This window comes from Cibotium barometz, chromosome 46 (genome assembly GCF_041138505.1).
Source record: "Cibotium barometz isolate CiBa-2024 chromosome 46, ASM4113850v1, whole genome shotgun sequence".
NCBI classification, from domain to species: domain Eukaryota; kingdom Viridiplantae; phylum Streptophyta; class Polypodiopsida; order Cyatheales; family Cibotiaceae; genus Cibotium; species Cibotium barometz.
In genome coordinates this window covers 44,811,724-44,825,863 of record NC_141091.1, presented here as the reverse complement: position 1 = coordinate 44,825,863, position 14,140 = coordinate 44,811,724, and the positions used below count along the sequence as shown (strand labels likewise).

Below are 14,140 nucleotides of genomic sequence, written 5' to 3'. Positions count from 1 at the left end.
AAAAGAATAAGAGAGCCGGTTTGGCTTGTATGGAATTGATTCATGTATAAACTTTTTTTATAAATCTTGTCTTTGGCATTATTGTATTGTGTAAAAAGGCTGTTTTAACAAACCTTGTGAAAAGGGCCTTAATTAAGGAACATGCTTATTTATGTCAAACAGTGTGGTAGGATTAATTAGAAAATAAATTAACGCATGAGTAGGGTGGAAAGTGGGAGGATGGAATGCCCCAACGACACCATCCTACGGACGGCGGGTGGACCCGATTAGTCGGGTAGCTTTCCAACAGATTAAGTGAAAGCCCTACGCTAGATAAATAGGTTCTTGGGTAACTCTATTCTAGAAGACTAGGCCAGCGGTTGTGCCTTGCATGGATGAGGAAAAAAGCGTTGCCTCTAGAAATCAAGTCTTGTAGTTGCCCAATTTATGATCAATTACCCTATGGGTGATTTGATTTTTAGAAGACCACGTTCCCTCTTTGCGGGATAGAACTAGGTCTTATCTATGAATCGTATCCTTCAATCTCTGTATGGTCAAGGTGTCGATGAGTAGGAAATTTTCTCTAAGATAAGACTTAGTGGACTATCTTAAGTGTTTCCCCTATTTTTGGAAGGGGGGAACCTTACGATGGAATTGCAAGAATTCCAATACTCTTTCAAGGTAGAAGATAGTGTGCATGCACAATTGGCAGGGATTCTCACTTATAGAGTGCATGAAAAGGAGATTAAGGTGCCTGAAGTAAAGACCCTACCATTGCCACCACCCAAAACTATACCTAATGCATTCACCTTGTTCTTTGATGGAGCTTTTAAAAAAGCCACAAGTAAAGCAGGGGGAGGGCTGGTGCTGCTCAACCCAAGTGGAGAGGTGGTTATGAAGGAGAAGGACAACTTGCCAAGTTCTAGCAGCAAGCAGAGTACGACATACTACTTCATGGCTTCTTGAAGGTGTGCATCAATCAAGGGATACAACATCTCCTCGTAAAAGGAGATGCACTTCTTATTGTAAGGAAAATTTTAGGCATTTGGGCATGCAAGAATGAAAGATTAAGGCAAAAGTTTCATGCTATCCGTAGGTTGTTTAATCAATTTGAGGAGGTAAAATTGTATCATATTCCTAGGAAACAAAATGAGGATGCTGATCTACTTGCACAACAAGCTGTTGCATGTGTTAAGAAGGAAAAACAAGTAGTCTTGGGCTGCAGCGGCTATTAACCAACCACGGTACCAAAGAATGGAGACACTGGCTCCCATAGTGAGCTACATCTTGGAAGGTGAATTCCCACAAGACTTCACAAGGGCACAAAAGAAGAGGCTCATGAAGAGGGCAAGTTCTTTCTTGTTCTTAGAAGGTGCCCTCTACCAAAAAGGAAAAGATCAAGTGTGCAGAAGAGTACCAACAACCAAGGAGATTCCAGCCATTTTAGAAGGTTTGCATGAAGAAGCATGTGGTGGCCATTTTGCTCAAGAACTAACTGTGAAAAAGATTTTTCTTTTGCTGGGTATGTTTGGCCAAGCTTACATGTGGATGTCCAACATTGGTGTAGGAGCTATCATAACTGCCAAGTCAATGGTAATAAGAGGTTGCTACATGGTCCACGCCAATTAGTCATTGAGTAGTCCATTTGAAAAATGGGGCATTGATGCTATGGGTCCACTACCTAGAACTAAAAATGGAAAATTGTACATCTTAGTGGCCATAGACTACATGACTAGGTGGGTGGATGCTCAAAGTGTGGCAAGGGTGAATGAAAAGACTGTAAGCAAATTTGTTTACACTCATATATGTTGCATATTTGGCACACCCTTGGAGATTGTTTCTGACAATGGTCCAGGTTTTAGAAAAGGTTTGCTCACCAAAGTTTGTGAAGAGCTTCATATTTCACATCATCATAGCACACCCTACTATCCCCAATCAAATGGGTTAGTAGAGAAGGCTAATGGTGTCATTGCAGGAATCATAAGGAAGATGGTGAAGAACAAGGCAAAGCTTTCGGACGAGTTCCTTGATGGAGCACTATGGGCATACCGGACTACCTACCGAGAAGCAACGGGGTTTACGCCCTTTCACTTGGTTTATGGTCAAGAAGCATTGCAGCCTATTGAGCTCAACATTCCAACAATGTGGCTACATGGAAAAGGTGGACTAGGAGATCAAGATGCATGGGTGGATCGACTTCTCACTTTAGTTGAGCTAGAGTGGAAAAGAGAAGCTGTATACGAGTGTTATAGAAGAAAAGCCATGCAAGCAGCGGAGAAGTTCAATGCAACTTTAAACGATAAGGGCATCAAAGAAGAAGATCTTGTGCTAAGGTATGACAATCGACTTGATAACCGGTTTGATGCCAAGTTTGAAACTAGATGGCAGGGACCATACATTGTCAAGAAGGTTTTCAACTCTAGCTATTATCAGCTCATGGATTTAGATGGCAAAGAACATTCTAAGAAGGTTAATGGCTGCAGACTCAAGCCATACTTGAGTCGCATTCTACCGACAGACTTACAAAAGCAACCACTAATAAAAGGAGATAAAAGGGCATGTAAGTTCAGTTGTTTGAGTGATGTCTGTGGTGCAAAACACGAGGAACATAAGAAAGATGGACAAGAGAACTACATTACACCACTTTCTTTAGAAGGCCTACTTTATGATGGTACATGAATATACCATCATCTAGGGGGAGGGCTAAATGATAGCCGTTTTTTTGACTATCCACATTACCATAGGGAGCTACCTCGGCCAAGGAAAATCACATAAACTCTTTGTCATAAATACCTTTTCACTGTAAATAGGCGTGTGTGCGTTAGGGACTTTACCCATATCTTCTATATATTTTTATATTATTAAAAAAAAGTTTTTGCTAGCTACTTATCAAAAATAAATAAAATTATTATGGCCCATTTTGTGTAAATATTTCATTTCATATAAGGGCCTAAATATGGGGGTCTCTATTTTCTCTAATTATGTAAATACTTCATTAGGTGTGTGTATTACAAAACCTAAGTATATATATATATATATATATATATATATTTTTCTTCATAATACTTTTGGACCATCATTATACATATGCTTCAAGTTCACCATGCATAAGTAAATCCTATGCCCTCACATTTCTACCCACACCATGTAGAATAAATAAATAAATAAATAATCTACTACCTAAATCACTTTTTCCCTTAGACTATTTCATCTTTTATTCTCTCATCTACCCTAAAATAATGAGGGTCTCCCTCCCTTTTGACTTCCATAGTATAGTATTATTTTTTTCATATATCAATTATTTTTGTATATTTTATTTTAGTATTTTTATTCACAATTAGATCTTTTTGTTTATTTTATTTTCCTATCATAATAACCATATTAGCATGATATGTTGAGTAGTTAAAGTACTAGCATGTTTTTTTCTTATTATGTAAATCCTTCTATAAAGTGGAAAAAATCTCCTCCATGCAAGTGTCCACATACACTTGAGTCTCTAAGGTCAGGATATGATGTATTGGGGGCTCACTCTTAGAGCTATCAAGAAATTCCACCCATGGGGACCCACACAAAGATTTTAAAAATTCAAAAAATACATGATTCTACTGAAATTTTTGCGCCCACTTCCACTCCTCCGAATTTGGACTGGTCATCAAGAGACAAAAGTTAACTCCTGAGCTCAGGAATATTCTCACATTTTTTGAGAACTTTTGAAGCTAATGGCGGTGAGATATGAATTTTTTATTGGACCCCAGTCTGCCCACTTTTCGACAAGATACACCTAGTCTCTTCTCACCTCCCTTACACATTCATCACCTACACACTTACTCATTCCTTTCTCACTCCATCAAACCTGCAAACTTCATGTCCTCTCTCACCCTCTTCACCTTTGCCCTCTCCTTCCATCTCTATTTGCTCTCATATCTACTCTACACCCATACCTCATCTCCATTTCTCTCCGTACCACTCCCATATTACTAAATTATTTTCCCAATCTCAAAAAATACATAAAAATCCAACATGACTAGATCATATTAACCTCTGCAAATATGGGGTTTTCATCTATAAAAACCCCCATGTTCTTCACCTCAATCAACTTTTGTGGCGTCGAATGCAACCGGCGATTAACTTAAAGATCTACACATGGGTGAGTCCAAGCTTCTTTGACCTTTCAACCACACAAAGGATCTTTCCAAATCTTTACTCCTCTCACTCAACCTCTTAGCCCTTCTCACCCATTTGTACATTGTACTACTAACCTTTTATAGTAATTACTAACTACTAACAAACATATGTAAATAAGCACCCACTCTACTACTTTTTGAGTAGGCATTACTACAAGTTATTTGCTCAAACCTCTACATCACACTCTCCGATCACCTTCAATAATTCTCTCACTTTGAGCCCACATCCATGAGACTCAAGGGATAAGAAGAGGCCCACTCTCATTTCAAAATAAAAAACCCATAATCTATGATTTCTCATAATAAAATTGATAAGGCTTAATCCTAATTGGGGCTTCTCAAACCTATAAATAGAGCCCCTCCATTCCTTGTGAAGGGGGATTACACACATTGGACACCACTCCCAACTCTAGTGTGTAAGGAGATAGTGAACTTGTGAGCTCTCTCTATACATCAATACCTTTGATTGCATAGAGAAGCTTGAAGCTAGCTATGTCATTGTGTGAGGGCTTAAGTGATGCCATACTCCCTATCATAACTGTATATTGCCTTTGTTGCATAAATAAGATTAGTAGTTTGGGTGCAATTGTGTACAAAATCTTGGACTCTTACATCTTCAAAGTTGATTTAGCAAAGCGGTCCGATGTTTGATTTAAGGTAAATTCGATCCTTGTATTTTGTGGTGTGATTTTATGCTTGGCGGCTTGAGGGCTTGTTTTTGATTTGTTGCCTTTCAATCCATGGTAAGAGGGTTGTATGGTGAGAGGGCTCGCATAACCTTAAGACCATGTGTATACCGACAACAAAATCAAGCTTATATTGTCTCTCTAAGTTCTTCTATTGCATCTATTTGTGTTATGCTAGTCTCCTCCACACACAATATCATATGTTATGAGTGTTTGTTGAGGGTGTGTGTGCATTTTGATTGATGTATATGGTTAGCTTGTATTGATTGGCTATAAGGAAAGATCTTTGGTGTCCTAGTTCACACACATAACTAGGTGGTGCCCCTTTTCTTGTTGAGTGTGTGGTTTTGGGGTTCTTATGTTTGTGTTGCATTGTGCCCCAAGCCCATTGAGCAACACACGGGGAGCCTTGAGGAGTGCTTAGAGCTGCTCTTCTTGTTGCCTGCCCCGGACCGCCCCACTAGCTTGGCCCCTATTAACAAATCTACATCATCGTTTGCTAGCAGCTTGTCCCGGGTTGGCCTTCCATGGTGAAGGCAACTGGGGGTGATGCTTGCTTACACAAAACTTGTAAAAATAACATTTAATTTTAATTTTATCTAAATTTGAAAAATATAGAAACAAGTACTTGACCAAGATTTCAATTCAGATCTCGGGAGAGAAGATCATCCCTTTTTAATGTACTCTTAATTGGTGCAAACAACAGGTACAAGTGGGGCAACCAACCGATATAAATGTGGCAGCATGGTAATCAATTGAAAAATCACCATTCCGATGGCCTTCCATGGTGAAGGCAATGGGGGTTGATACTTGCCTACACAAAACATAGGTCATTGAAGTACTCTACGAGAACGTCTTCAATCAGCAGCCTCCTAGAGATAGAGAGAAAGGCTGTCCTATTCCACCTTACAGATAGGATCCAATTCTCACATATAGGCCTACACACCTGATCTGGAACGGGAGCTTGGGAACACATAACTCCACACAATTTGTGCCTTCCTTATCTCCTTCAGAATGTAGAAGTTCTATGAGAATCTCCTTGTTCTGGCCTGCTTCAGAATATGAATAGGTTTTCCTTCCCTTCGCTTTTTCTGAGAGGCAGCCTTTGCTACCAATCCAGGCCCCTTACCTTATCTCCTTCAGTGGCCTTTGTTCTCACCACCATGATCTACCAATCAGCCATTGTCCCTGTTCCTAGGTGCAATGATTATTCCTAAGAGTTATGAGAAGATTATTTTGCTAGAGAAGTCTACTGCCTTAGAAATTTATGGATGCTACCATGGTTATGCCGGCAATCGAAGGGGTTACTTTCATACATATGCTACAGTAGCATTGTCTCTAGGCATAGAGAACCCAGAGGAACTAGAAGAGTATGGTAAACACCGTTTTCTAAGGTATAAACGAAAGCCAGATTCACAAAAATTGCCAAAGTCATTAGAATGGAAAGATACATTATAAAAGACTTATGTGTTACATCTATCTGTCCAATGATGATTAATAAAAATCTTTTGTTCTCTCCATTTGTTTTGTGCTTCTATGGCATCTGAGTTTTTAAATGCTTCGGAACGCTTCAATCTCTTCCTTTCCATATGTCTGAGTGTCTGCATCAGTTTGGATAACCTCAAGGTTTCTTTTTTATGTAGTTGTTGTAGTATCCTTCTATAGAACCATTGGAACACTTCTTGTAGGCTTTTTGCCTTACTTTTTCCACCACCATGTTGTGTGTGCGTGAAATATGCATTTTGGGCCATATAGTGTGATTTATCAAGTCCTTGTGTGTTGCAAATGCTAGGATTGTTCATAAAGTAAGGCATGTGGTTGTAGAGAATATGATGCATAAGAAAACATAGAGTATCGATGGCTAGGATACAAGAGTAAGCTAGAAACATACCATATAGTGTGCAATGTTGGTGTCAGTCCAAGCAGCTCTGAATGCTTTTTTGAATGCTTGTTACAAGTTGTCTTGAAAGCTCTTTTTGTCTTGCTGGGAGTAGTTGACTTTCTCACACATTTGGAATAGAGTATCAATTGAATGCCAAACATTTGCTTTGACATTCCTTCAAGCACCTTCATGGTCTTTCACTGCATTATGAAGCTTTTTCCACTATTGGTATTCAATTCGACTTGTGTAGGTTGTTGTATATTGCTTTCCTAACTTTGTAAGTTTGTGTTGCTGATTATTCATTGGCTTGGAAAGAAATCTTCTTGCCTTAACACCTCCAATGGTGGAGGGCTTCATTGGAATTTCCTTTTCATTTGATGACTTTTAGTGTCCTTCAGAATCTGGACATTACCTCCATGTAGTCCAATTTCTTATAGCACTTTCTCCAATGCACTGATGGCTTCTTTCCTCTCTGCTACATTCTTGATCTTCCAAGCAAAACCAATGTAGAGATATACCAGTTTCTCTATGATACAACATTGAAAAGAGGAATCTCAAACACTCGTTTAAAGTTCTCATCCAAAATTTGTCTGTTAGGTGGTCATCTCCATCACTTATTAGAGTCCATCACCCTTGCGGAGTCCATGCAGTAAAGGCATGGAGACTTTGCATTGGCCCCTTTGCTGCAATTAAATAAGCACTTGAGAGTCTTCAAATCACCCGCAAGATGCCATTGGAGTTGAAATTCTTCCCTTTTCTCTACATGGAGCATCGTGTTTGCATTCATCTGTTCTTTGATGAGATTAGGGATATGTGTCTGATGAAATACCCAAAACAAGGATTCATGGTCCTCTTTCTTGACCTCAAATGAAGCTAGCCACTAGATGTTCATCTCGGACTGCACACTAAAATACTTTGGATCATCCCTACTGCAATTACAAAGAGCCCTATTCATAAGTGTTATTGTGACCCTTTTCGTCTTTTTCTCCTTGATAATCTCGCACTCATCAAGTTTGATGACAAACTGAAGTACACCTCTTACCTCCTCAAATGTAATATCATAGAACTCCACCATTCTCTTTTTCAAGAGCTCTAATTCCATGAATATATTGTTGTGTTCATTGTAGAATATGCTGCCACCTTCTCCCTTAAACTCTCCTACAATGTGGTATGAGTGACTAACATAGTGAAGTTATTCTGTGTTTAATTCCTCCCTATGTCTCCAAACTTTTGTAGGTGTTGGAAGTAGCTTTTCTTTAATGCCTTTGGCCTCAAGGAGGGATGACACTGAATTCTAGATGGCACTATAACCCTTATGACTCACTCCACTTGAATCCATGGCGTATTGAATATCGCACAGGGCTGAAACTGTATTGTTGGTTACAAATTCATCCACTATATCTCGTTGAACCACCTTGAACTTCTTCTCTTTTATCGTTTCTCTTACCATTCTTGATGTCCACGAATGGTTTTAGTTGCTTTGCTGGATTGAGATTGGGATTAATATTCTCTTTGTCTTAGGATATGTATGACAACCCTACAAATATAGCACTACGCATTACTAACATAGAGAACATGTAAACCCCAAAGAAGCCCAGCAAATAAAAAAATATTAATTGCTAACACAAAAGACATGTGAATGGGAATGCATTGAGTGCAATCTTACCTTATGGCTTGGATTCTCTTCTACAGTTTGCCCCAAATACCGAGCCTCAAGTTCTTGACGTTTTTAAGCTTTCTTTTTCGTATGCACCGTCCAATGGTTGTGCACCATTCTTGTTTCCAAGAGGCAGAGTCTGAAACCCTAATTTCATGTCCAACTTGCTCCTTTCTTTCCTTCAAGGCCACCTCCCTCCTCATTTGAAGCTTATTCTTGCAAGTTCCATGGCTAGCCCCTCCCGACGAACGCACCAAATGAAATAGCCTTCCAAGCACACAAACAGACAGCAAATCCCGGACTCAAGCATGCAAAATATATGCACTGGGCTCAGCCCATTGCCATAAAAACTGCAAGAAGCACTCAAATACACTCAAGAATGGCACACACACACACTCTCTCTCTCTCTCTCTCTAGGAAGCTATAGCCATGCACACACAAAAAGAAACTAGACCTAGGTTATGGCACACAAAAGATAAGCATGGAGATCATCCTCATCACCATCTTCTTCTTCACTCTCTTCCTCCATGGATATGGCGTTAAAGCACAAGAGAGATGGAGGAAACAAGAAAGCAAGAGTTTGTGCCAATTGAGAGAGATTGAAAAGAACCGTGAGATTGGTAGATAAAGGTAGAGAGAGGTTGTAACCAACTTCCAACTTCCCAAACCTCCCAAATCACACGACTCCTTTCTCTTTCTTTCTTTATTGAATTTGAAAAGTTTGTTACATAAGCTTTTTGAAACCTTAGGCTTAGCTTTCATTTTTGTGCATACATAGACCATGGCTTTTAACCTTACAAAATAGCTAGAGAGAGAGTTTCCATGCTTTGGCTTTACAAGTGCGGACCCGCTAAATTGCCAAGCATTTACAAAGTTGGACATGCGTACAAATCATACGGCAACAAGTGTATGTCGAGGCTTGGATACAAAATAAACATGGGATAACATCATTCTTATTTGAGAAAAGCTGCATCTTCTTAGCCTATTTGATGTCAAAATTGGAGGCTATCATTCCTCCCACACTTAGCTTGTGAGCTCCCGCGAACAAAATATCAATGAAGTTTCTCCCTTTTCACATACTAAATCACTCCTTCAAAAACTCCACAAACTTCATCACACCTCCTCAAACTCCTAACTTACTCTCCTACACTTACTCCAGACTCAATCAAACATAGAATGAGGTAAAAAAATCATCAACACATCCCCCACAAAAAACCCACAAACATCCTATGGAAATAATAATAACTCCTAACTTCAAACACCAAAATAATCCCCATCAAAAGATCATAGTTTCATAGCTCTCCCTCACTCAAAATCTACATAAAAATCTGCCACCCGCATCTACATACCCTTGCTGTGCCAAAAATCTCCGGCTCTTCATAGGAGTTTCAATTAATGCTTATTAAAGAAAGAAAGTAAATTTGGCCCGTTGTTGCAGAGCTGTCGTTCCAGCCTACACGTGTTCCATGGCATTTGTGACCTGTGTTTCAATGTTGTCCAGCATCTCACCTTGTGCCTCCACCAACACAGCCATATCCAAGAAAATATGATGTAAATAGAGAAGCTTTTTCTCGATGTCTTTTACAGCATCATGCCGCTCCTGGATCTCTGCCAATGTATCTAGTATCTACCCACGTCCTTGCTCTTGGATAGCCTTATGAAAAATCTGCTCACTGTCCCCTGTTTCTATCAAGCGGTCTATGGTCTCTTCATCAAGCTTCTTCCCAGTGACTGTAAAAGCACGCCTTTCAACCACCTCTCTATACTCATCCTGGATCTTCTGCCTTAATGTTTGAAATTCAGCCATTAGCTCCCTCAGCTTTTTCTTCAATGTTGCTGTCATTGACATACGAATGCGGTCAATGCTTGTACCCTCTCCAGAACCGGGTTTTTTTCTGTTTGCCAGATTCGCACTATCAAGTGCCTCCAGTTTTTCCTTTGATGTTCTTTGCCATAATGCTTACTTCATCTACATCAGCCTCCATGCGCTGCTTTAAGGCTTTCATAGCCGCTGTTGTTGTAACAGACTTCGACTCCTCATGAGCTCCCTGTAGCTTTTGCAGATTCTTCCTGATCTGTGCCATCAAGCTTTTGATCTCAGCAACCTCTTCAAAAAATTGAAACACTAAGGCTGTTCAAACACTGTTCTTGTCTCCAACAGGCAGAGTCTAAAACCCTAATTTCATGTCCAACTTGCTCCTTTCTTTCCTTCAAGGCCGCCTCCCTCCTCATTTGAAGCTGCTTCTTGCAAGTTCCATGGTTAGCCCCTCCCGACGAACGCACCAAATGAAATAGCCTTCCAAGCACACAAACAGACAGCAAATCCCGGACTCAAGCATGCAAAATATATGCACTGGGCTCAGCCCATTGCCATAAAAACTACAAGAAACACTCAAATACACTCAAGAATGGCACACACACACACTCTCTCTCTCTCTCTCTCTAGTAAGCTATAGCCATGCACACACAAAAAGAAACTAGACCTAGGTTATGGCACACAAAAGATAAGCATGGAGATCATCCTCACCATCTTCTTCTTCACTCTCTTCCTCCATGGATATGGCGTTGAAGCACAAGAGAGATGGAGGAAACAAGAAAGCAAGAGTTTGTGCCAATTGAGAGAGATTGAAAAGAACCGTGAGATTGGTAGATAAAGGTAGAGAGAGGTTGTAACCAACTTCCAACTTCCCAAACCTCCCAAATCACACGACTCCTTTCTCTTTCTTTCTTTATTGAATTTGAAAAGTTTGTTACATAAGCTTTTTGAAACCTTAGGCTTAGCTTTCATTTTTGTGCATACATAGACCATGGCTTTTAACCTTACAAAATAGCTAGAGAGAGTTTCCATGCTTTGGCTTTACAAGTGCGGACCCGCTAAATTGCCAAGCATTTACAAAGTTGGACATGCGTACAAATCATACAGCAACAAGTGTACGTCGAGGCTTGGATACAAAATAAACATGGGATAACATCATTCTTATTTGAGAAAAGCTACATCTTCTTAGCCTATTTGATGTCAAAATTGGAGGCTATCATTCAAAAATGACTGGCCTTCCTACTCTCTAGTCCAACACACTAAATACCCACTAAAACAGTGAATGCGTTCTAAATAACAACCACACATAGCCTAAATCCTAGAAACACACACCGAAAAGACATCTTTTTGTATGAAATAATTTACAATGTTTTATTCACACACTCCCACACAAACACACAAATGAAAAAGAACAAACTACTACGACCCAACAGATCATCAAGACACAAATTCACCATTCTAAACTGAATAAAGAGATTTAATGTCAAAATGGTTTTGTGTAAATTGTTTCCAAGAATTTAATGAAAAAGAACCGATATTTCCAACACTTCCACGTTTCAGTCAATCTGCAACAGCATCAGTGCATTCAACATTTGGCTAATCTTCACTTCACTCCACTCTTCACTCTCTCTCTCTTTCACACTTCAAAACTCTTTCTTTCTTTCTTCTCTCTCTCTACTCATTATTCTCGTGAACTCTCTTCTTCTTCTTCTTTCTTTCTCTTTCTCCTCCTGAAACACAAACACAAGAATAATGCATACAATCTAATACATTCTCTCACAATCTCATGCTTTTACTTTTAAGTATGCACCATGTCAAAGTGATCAAATCTCTTTCTCTCTCTTTCCTATTTTGCATGTACACACATAGCGTAGCCATATTGCCCTCTCTCTTCTTTCCTTCTTCTTCTACGCACACACAATGTCTCCTCTACTTGCTATGGTTCCCCACCTTCTCTCTTCTCATTTTACCATGAGAGCATGGAAACCTCCCACATGCACACACACGTTTCTTTCTCTCTCTCACAGTCTACCATGGGTGGCCTTCCTAGGTGTATTCTTGCTCTCTTCATGAGCATCCCCTTAGCGGCCTGGCCAAGGGCCGCTATTATGGACCTTGCCTATGTGTGTGCCTGCCTGCTCCAAGACTCACGCATGGCCTTACTCCAAGCCACATGCACAGCCGACCTCACTTTCCATTGCGTAGGCTAGCAATCTGCCACTCACCTTTGGTGGTCAATCCCAGCATTGGCGCATGGCGCACAACCCCAAGCGCACCATGCTTGGCCTACTTGCGTGCAAGGCCAAAGACCTCAAGTGTATCCACACGCTAGGCAGTTTAGCCGCATAAGGCGACCACACCACTACCCTCCACGTGCTCTTTGTGCAGGCCTATGCCCACTAGGCAACCAACTCTGTGGCGCACAGCACACAGCCCTGCCGTGCTCCATTCTCTCATGCTTTCCAGCGCCACCTCCAGCCGAGCGAAACCTCAAGGCTCACTCCATCGAGCCCCTCTCCAAAGGCACATCATTGAAGGATCTCCATTGCTAAAGCAGCTCGCCAGCCTCATACGTTTACGACCGTGGCCTCCTACCAACCTGTCAAGCCACGAGCAGCGTAGCGCAAGTGCCATGAGGCACTCCCAGCCTGTACCCCGACACGGCCTTGCCTAGGCACACTCAGCCTGCAGATGACCATCCTGCTCATGCGCAAGGGCTTGGCCTCTCTGTGTTGTGCAGGCTGAAGGAGCCTACCTGCAACGGCCGACGCTCTTCCTTGTGATGCGTAGGCGGCCAACCCGCCTACTCCATGCATAAGAGTTCGGCCCTATTATGTAGCCATTGCCGCCGTTGACCGCAGAGCCTCCGCCATCTTCTGCCTGCACCTACGCAAGCCCTCATACGCCTCTCTCTCTCTCTTTATGTACAGAATTCACACACACGCATTAATCAACAAGCAAATAAGCAGGCTTACCTCCTCCTCCTCCTCCTCGTGTTCTTCACGCTAGCCTGAGAAAGAAGCGCTTCCTCTCTCTCTCTTCTATTTTATTCTCTCAATTGTTTTAATACCAACGGGTGCTAAAACTACCCACCCCTCCATTTTTTTAATTTGGAATTTTTCATTTGTAACCACATTAAGGTCTCCAAACTTGCATTCCCACCTAACCATCCTCAAAGCTTGAGCTCGAAACTCATCATACTAACCCTCGTTCTCTCCCCTCGATCTCTCTCTTCTCTCTACCCACTTACATACAACCTCCTCTTTATGTACAAAATAATATTAATCGTCACCATTCCCATGCAATGTGCTTACACGAATGGACAACATCGACAATCATGATGCATGCAAATACCATGACATTCCACACACATATGCTTTCAAATACCATGAAAATGCACCTAAAATAACCACAATTGACCCTATGTAAACCCTAAAAATTGCTAAAAATGGCTTCGATCCAGGGGTCATCATTCCCCCCACACTGAAATGTGAGCGTCCTCCCGAACACAGTAGCAACTTCACTTTACAGCTTCCCCCACACTTAACTTCTTCACCCCATCACTGCCTAGCATCACATCTCCACGTCATCACTCTGAAACAATCACCAACCATACACTAGAATTATACCATACCAAACAAACAAACAAAAACAAAAACAAACCTTCAACACCTTCACATCAGCACACATAAATGAGTGAATGAAAATCAAAGTTGCAAACACCACTACAAGACTTATATAACACTAACCAATAGATAAACCAAAAAGGTTCATTAAGCAAACATCAAATCCCAAAAAAACAGTAAAAATTAGCAACTACCACAACATCCTCACTATGTCTATAATATTTCCACTTTAACAAATAGGAAACAACCCATCCATAACTACAAAACTCTAGGAAAACTACCTTCCACTCACTTCCATATTTCATAAAGA

The 14,140-nt window shown here is 40.7% G+C and overlaps 1 pseudogene; it reads right to left on the bottom strand.

Annotated features, from left to right (window-relative positions):
* Positions 1 to 9,841: 9,841 nt before the first annotated feature.
* Positions 9,842 to 13,020, bottom strand: LOC147612267 (putative syntaxin-131 pseudogene; annotated as a pseudogene).
* Between the last annotated feature and the right edge of the window lie 1,120 nt (positions 13,021 to 14,140).